A 6000-nucleotide genomic window follows, 5' to 3' on the forward strand; every position below is an offset into this window, starting at 1 on the left:
ATGATGGAAATAAAAGAAAGGTTCAAGAGTGGAATTAAAATACAAGCTGAAAGGATATCAATGATACGATTCGCTGATGACATTGCTATCCTGAGTGAAAGTGAAAAAGAATTAAATGATCTGTTGAACGGAATGAACAGAATAATGAGTGCACAGTATGGTTTGAGAGTAAATCGGAGAAAGACGAAGGGAATGAGAAGTAGTAGAAATGAGAACAGCGAGAAATTTAACATCAGGATTGATGGTCACGAAGTCAATGAAGTTAAGGAATTCTGCCACCTAGGCAGTAAAATAACCAATGACGGACGGAGCAAGGAGGACATCAAAAGCAGACTCGCTATGGCAAAAAAGGCATTTCTGGACAAGAGAAGTCTACTAATATCAAATACCGGCCTTAATTTGAGGAAGAAATTTCTGAGGATGTACGTCTGGAGTACAGCATTGTATGGTACTGAAACATGGAGTGTGGGAAAACTGGAACAGAAGAGAATCGAAGCATTTGAAATGTGGTGCTATAGACGAATGTTGAAAATTAGGTGGACTGATAAGGTAAGGAATGAGGAGGTTCTACGCAGAATCGGAGAGGAAAGGAATATGTGGAAAACACTGATAAGGAGGAGGGACAGGATGATAAGACATCTGCTAAGACATGAGGGAATGACTTCCATCGTACTAGAGGGAACTGTAGAGGCCAAAAACTGTAGAGGAAGACAGAGATTGGATACGTCAAGCAAATAATTGAGGACGTAGGTTGCAAGTGCTACTCTGAGATGAAGAGGTTAGCACAGGAAAGGAATTCGTGGCGGGCCGCATCAAACCAGTCAGTAGAGAAAAAAAAAGACCTTTTCAAACAGTTTTGTAATTTAGATATTTCCAACCATTACGACATTCACGACAACTGTCCGCTCTTCATGCTGGTATCTTATCACTTAGTATATGTCGCATTGTTAATAATTTGCTGTTGTGGTTGGCAGGAGAGCCAACACCGTGTTACTAGAGGAGGCCGAAATGCACGCGTTTTAGCTCACGCAGGTTGGCGTGAGGTCTGGAACAGGACAAGGAAATCAGAATTTAGAAAAACTGACGCAGCTGGTGGAATACTTAACTTTAATCCATTAATGATGAACGTCGGTCTTGACGGTACCTGATTTACGATATCAATAGAAACTGATAGGTCGTAGCTAATAACGTAGCTGAAGGCTATGCTAACTCTCGTCTCGGCAAATGAGAGCGTAATTTGTCAGCGAACCATCGCTAGCAAAGTCGGCTGTACAACTGGGGCGAGTGCTAGGAAGTCTCTCTAGACCTGCCGTGTGGCAGCGGTCGGTCTGCAAGCACTGATAGTGGCGACACGCGGGTCCGGCGTATACTACCGGACCGCGGCCGATTTAAAGGCTACCACCTAGGAAGTGTGGCGTCTGGCGGTGACACCACATTTGCTTATGAAAATACGATACCCTGACTGTGAGTGGCCATGACACAGCCGTTTACATTGTGAACCATTTAAAGTTGCACCCAAATCCTGCGGAAATGGGAAGTGCTATCGATGTACGGTTTTAGAAGGAAACAAGATTGGGTTTAACGTCCCGTTGACAGCGAGGTCATTAGCGACGGAACACAAGCTGGGATTAAGTCCATTATTGGACAGGAAATCGGCCGTGCCCTTTCAAATAAAGCATCCGGGCATTTGCCAGGAGCGGTTTGGGGAAAGCATGGAAAATCTAAATCTGGATGGCCGAACGCAGGTTTAACCCGTTGTTCTACTGAAAACGAGTCCGGTGTGCTAACAAAAGTGCCATTTATCACCGTATGTGCGTCTTCACAGAATGGATTGGCAGTCAGGGAACCATATTGTTCGCCAATCAACAGATCTTTATAATTGTTAGAAAGCGTCATTTTTGTGCAAACATACACCTTTGTGAAAGGAGCAATGCCTGTAGACATGAAAAGAGTAAAAGTAAATTAGAACGTCAGTGGTGTCCGTTGCAGGATTATAGTGCGAATCTTATGCGAGATGTCTTATTTTGAAAAGTTCCCACACCAACACTTCTTTGTGCCATTCAACCTGTGTACTTGCTAGGTACGACGTTGTTAAGCTTGCTTATCGTGTGCTTGTGCGTTCCTTGAGTGCATGGCGACTTGCTAGTCAGCTAGATAGCGACGGTCCAAGCAGTAGGTCATTGTTGGATGACGAAATTTAATAATCAAGTAAAGCCGACATGCTCGTGGTGTGGGAAGAGTGGAGGAAGAATGCTGTTCGCTCTTGTACGGTGTATGCGGCAAAATATCCCAGTAGACACCAACCATCTTGGCAGGTATTTATCAACCTCCTCAACCAATTACAGGAAAAGGGCAGTACAAAACCTAGATAAAATAACAGAAGGAAACAACTGACGACAGAAGAGATGAATATAATGTTTTTGCTGCTGATGCAGTTCATCAGAGCGCTAGCTTCCGTGCAATCGTACGAGAGAGCGACATGAGTCAGGCAAGTGTCGTACGCATTCTCCCTCGACATAGCTCCCATCGCTATCACGTCTTGGCTGCAAGGGGACGATTACGAGAATAGTTTTTAGCTTTTTTAGCTTTTAGACAGGATATTCCAGATATATCATGTATGTTGTTCAGTGATGGAGCAACATTTACAATCACGGCCAGGTAAACATGCTCTAATAGTCTGTTGGCAATCCCTGTTGCCTTCATATGGTGGAACGTCAGCGTCCATGGAGCGTAAACGCGTCGAGTTGGGTAGTGAACCATCAGCTCATAGGCCCGTTTTTTTACTGACGGCACACTGATTGCGCGCAACTATCGCAGTCACCTAACAGACCATCTTCCACGGATGCTAAAAGACGTTCTTCTGTAAACTAGGAGGGACCTATAGGACCAACATGGTAGCTGTCCAGCTCATACTGCACTAAGCACTACGGCATGTCTTCACTATTTGTTTCCACATGGTTGGATTGAACGCAGAGGAACTGTATCTTAACCATTCCATTCCTCGAAATTGACACCTGTAAAGTATTTTTCTTTCGGGAAAGCTGAAAGACGCTGTCTACAAGGATATACCAACTACACCCAATAATTGGCAACGACTTACTACTGCAGGATGCTCGGACATCTCCCCTGAAGTGCAGCACTCGTTCCATACCAGATTGGAAGCGTGTGTTGCCGCTGCCTATGGTTTTTTAACACAACCTGTGATGGCCAATTATCTCGTTACTGGTCAGAATGCACATAACTAGCGTATGTATTTGTGTTGTTCTTTAGTGCTTGCTACCATAGATATTGTACAAGTGTCGGAATGGGAACTTTTCAGAATAGCATCTCTCGTAAACGATTCGCACTAGAATCCTGCAACAAACACCACTGACCTTGTAGTTTATTCTACTTTTATTCTGTTAATATCAATAGGCATTGTTTCGTTTAAAAAAGTGTATATTTGCACAAAAAGTACACTTTCTAAGTGTTATTACAATCTGTTGATTGGCTAACAATATCAGCCCCTGGCTACCAATGTATTCTGTGAAAAGCGCACATCAGTAACACTTTCCTTTTCTACAATATTTGCGGTGCAAGTTTTAGGTGATTGAAAAGAAACACGAAAAGCGCTGTGCCACGACTATACTGTGAAACTAACCTAGGCTGATGTATTTACGTATCTGGGAAATGTGTAATTAACGTTGATCACACTTTATTGATGGGAATTAACTATGGCTAGGGGTTGACATAAAATAATTACGTGTAGTGAAATGATTTAGTCTCATTAAATAGTGCCCGCTCAACCGGATCGAACGGAGTATCTCGGGACATTTTACAAGTATTATTTGAGGTGTTATTAATTCTCGGTAATTTACTGCTCTTATATTAACTAAATTAACTATCCCCGTTGTGTGGTACTGGTAGTTTCCTATTTCGTCTGATTCGGCATAAAACTTTGCATCTGAAAGTGTCTTTGTATGTTACAAAAAACCGCTGATGCGTCCTCAGGATTAATGACAGTATATCCGATTTTATGAGTGACGATGGTGTTTGGTTTGTGGGGTGCTCAACTGCGCGGTCATCAGCTCCCGTACGAAGTCCCAATTTTTACACAGTCCATTTTCTTTCCACAATCCAATCTAGTCACTCTCACAAATGATGACGAAATGATGAGGACAACACAAACAACCAGTCCCCGGGCAGAGAAAATCCCCAACCCGACCGCAAATCGAAGCCGGGACCTCGTGATCCAGAGGCAGCAACGCTACACCCTAGACCATGAGCTGCGGACGATTTTACGAGTGACCACCATTTCGGCGATTTGGTCGGTGGCAGTGACTGATGTTTCATGCTATGGCAGTCGCTGTGTCTTATCTACTGCTCACCTTGAGCTGTGTATGCCTCCTGTGTTCGGTTGGGTTCCCAGCAGGTGGCTCAGAGGGCGTCCCTCGCTAACACCTGACAGCCTCGCCTGTTTACCTCGCCTCAACCGTCTCCCGGGCCCGCCACGTCTCTTTGGCTGCAACTTGGCCGTCTTTCCGCGTCGCGTAAAGACTTCACATGTTTCCATAGCCCTGGACTCTTTTCTTGTGTGGAATGCCCTTGTCTCAGAAGTAGCTAGACTTGGCTAGCGGATGCTGTGTTAACTGCTACGTGTTGAACTCACAGTACAGAAGCTGTCCTGTTGTAATATAATGCAGAGGACTGGAGGTTGTGGCATCGAAGCCATGTAGTCCGCTGTCGAGTCTGGCCGGTGGTTTGATAAAACTACTGATTAATGATTAGTGGCTAAAGACGCTCCTCCTTCGAGGACCTTTTTTTTTCTCTATTTCTCTCGCTCTTATGCTAAGAAGGACAATATCATTTCCGCAATGGCTAATCACCTCGAATAACATTTTTTAAACTTGTATTGCCGAACGGTGCACTGTATAATTGTTATCCTCAAAATGGTTCGAATGGCTCTGAGCACTATGGAACTGAGCATCAGAGGTCATCAGTCCCCTAGAACTACTTAAACCTAACTAACCTAAGGACAGCACACACATCCATGCCCGAGGCAGGATTCGAACATGCGACCGTAGCGGTCGCGCAGTTCCAGACTGAACCGCCTAGAACCGCTCGGCCACACTGGCCGGATCACCTAAAAAGCCTCAGGAGGGGAGGAGGCATAATTCTAATAGACACCAGGGCAAGTGGCAGAAAATAAGGTGTACTGCTGAAATTATCTCGGACGTGCGGTATCTTCTGGCGTTAGGTGAACGAAGTCCTCATTCCGCTATGGATAAAAATAAAGTAATAAGTGGTTAACTTCTGCTTTTGACGAGCATTTTATGTTCTGATTTTATAATTAATGTATACTTGACACCAAGGCCAATTCAGGAACCGATCGGTAGCGTAGAACAAAATAAAATTATGCATTCTAAGGGAATGTCGTATCTTAAACAACATTGTCCTTGGAATTAATTGTGTCTTTGCTTCCAAAATGGAAACAAGCAATCGATCTTTTAAAATGAGTGTTTCTCTGAGTTAGTGCTTGTGGTTTGATAGTGTACCGACCACCGTTACTTGCACGAGGACTTCCTGGACGCAGGCATAAAATGTTGCTTTTCTGTTACCGCAGCACAGTAAGGGATGACCAGTGAATTCTGATTCCACATGGAGGCAATAGAGAAAGTTTCGCCAACTGTGGAAATTAGTTTCTCTGTAGCATTACTTTATCCATGATGGATTTGGTTGAACTCCACGGCTGTTGTTCAAAATTCTTGAGAGACTGCACCAGCTGTAACGCTGCACTCTTAGTCTGATATCAATATTATATTTCATAATCAGAGAAAAATAACTGATGATGGTCGAAGTAGAGAGGACTTAAAATGTAGACTGGCAATGGTAAGGAAAGCGTTTCTGAAGAAGAGAAATTTTTTAACTGCGAGTATAGATTTAAGTGTTAGGAAGTCATATCTGAAAGTATTTGTATGGAGTATAGTCATGTATGGAAGTGAAACGTGGACGATAAATAGT

This window comes from Schistocerca gregaria, chromosome 2 (genome assembly GCF_023897955.1).
Source record: "Schistocerca gregaria isolate iqSchGreg1 chromosome 2, iqSchGreg1.2, whole genome shotgun sequence".
NCBI classification, from domain to species: Eukaryota; Metazoa; Arthropoda; class Insecta; order Orthoptera; family Acrididae; genus Schistocerca; species Schistocerca gregaria.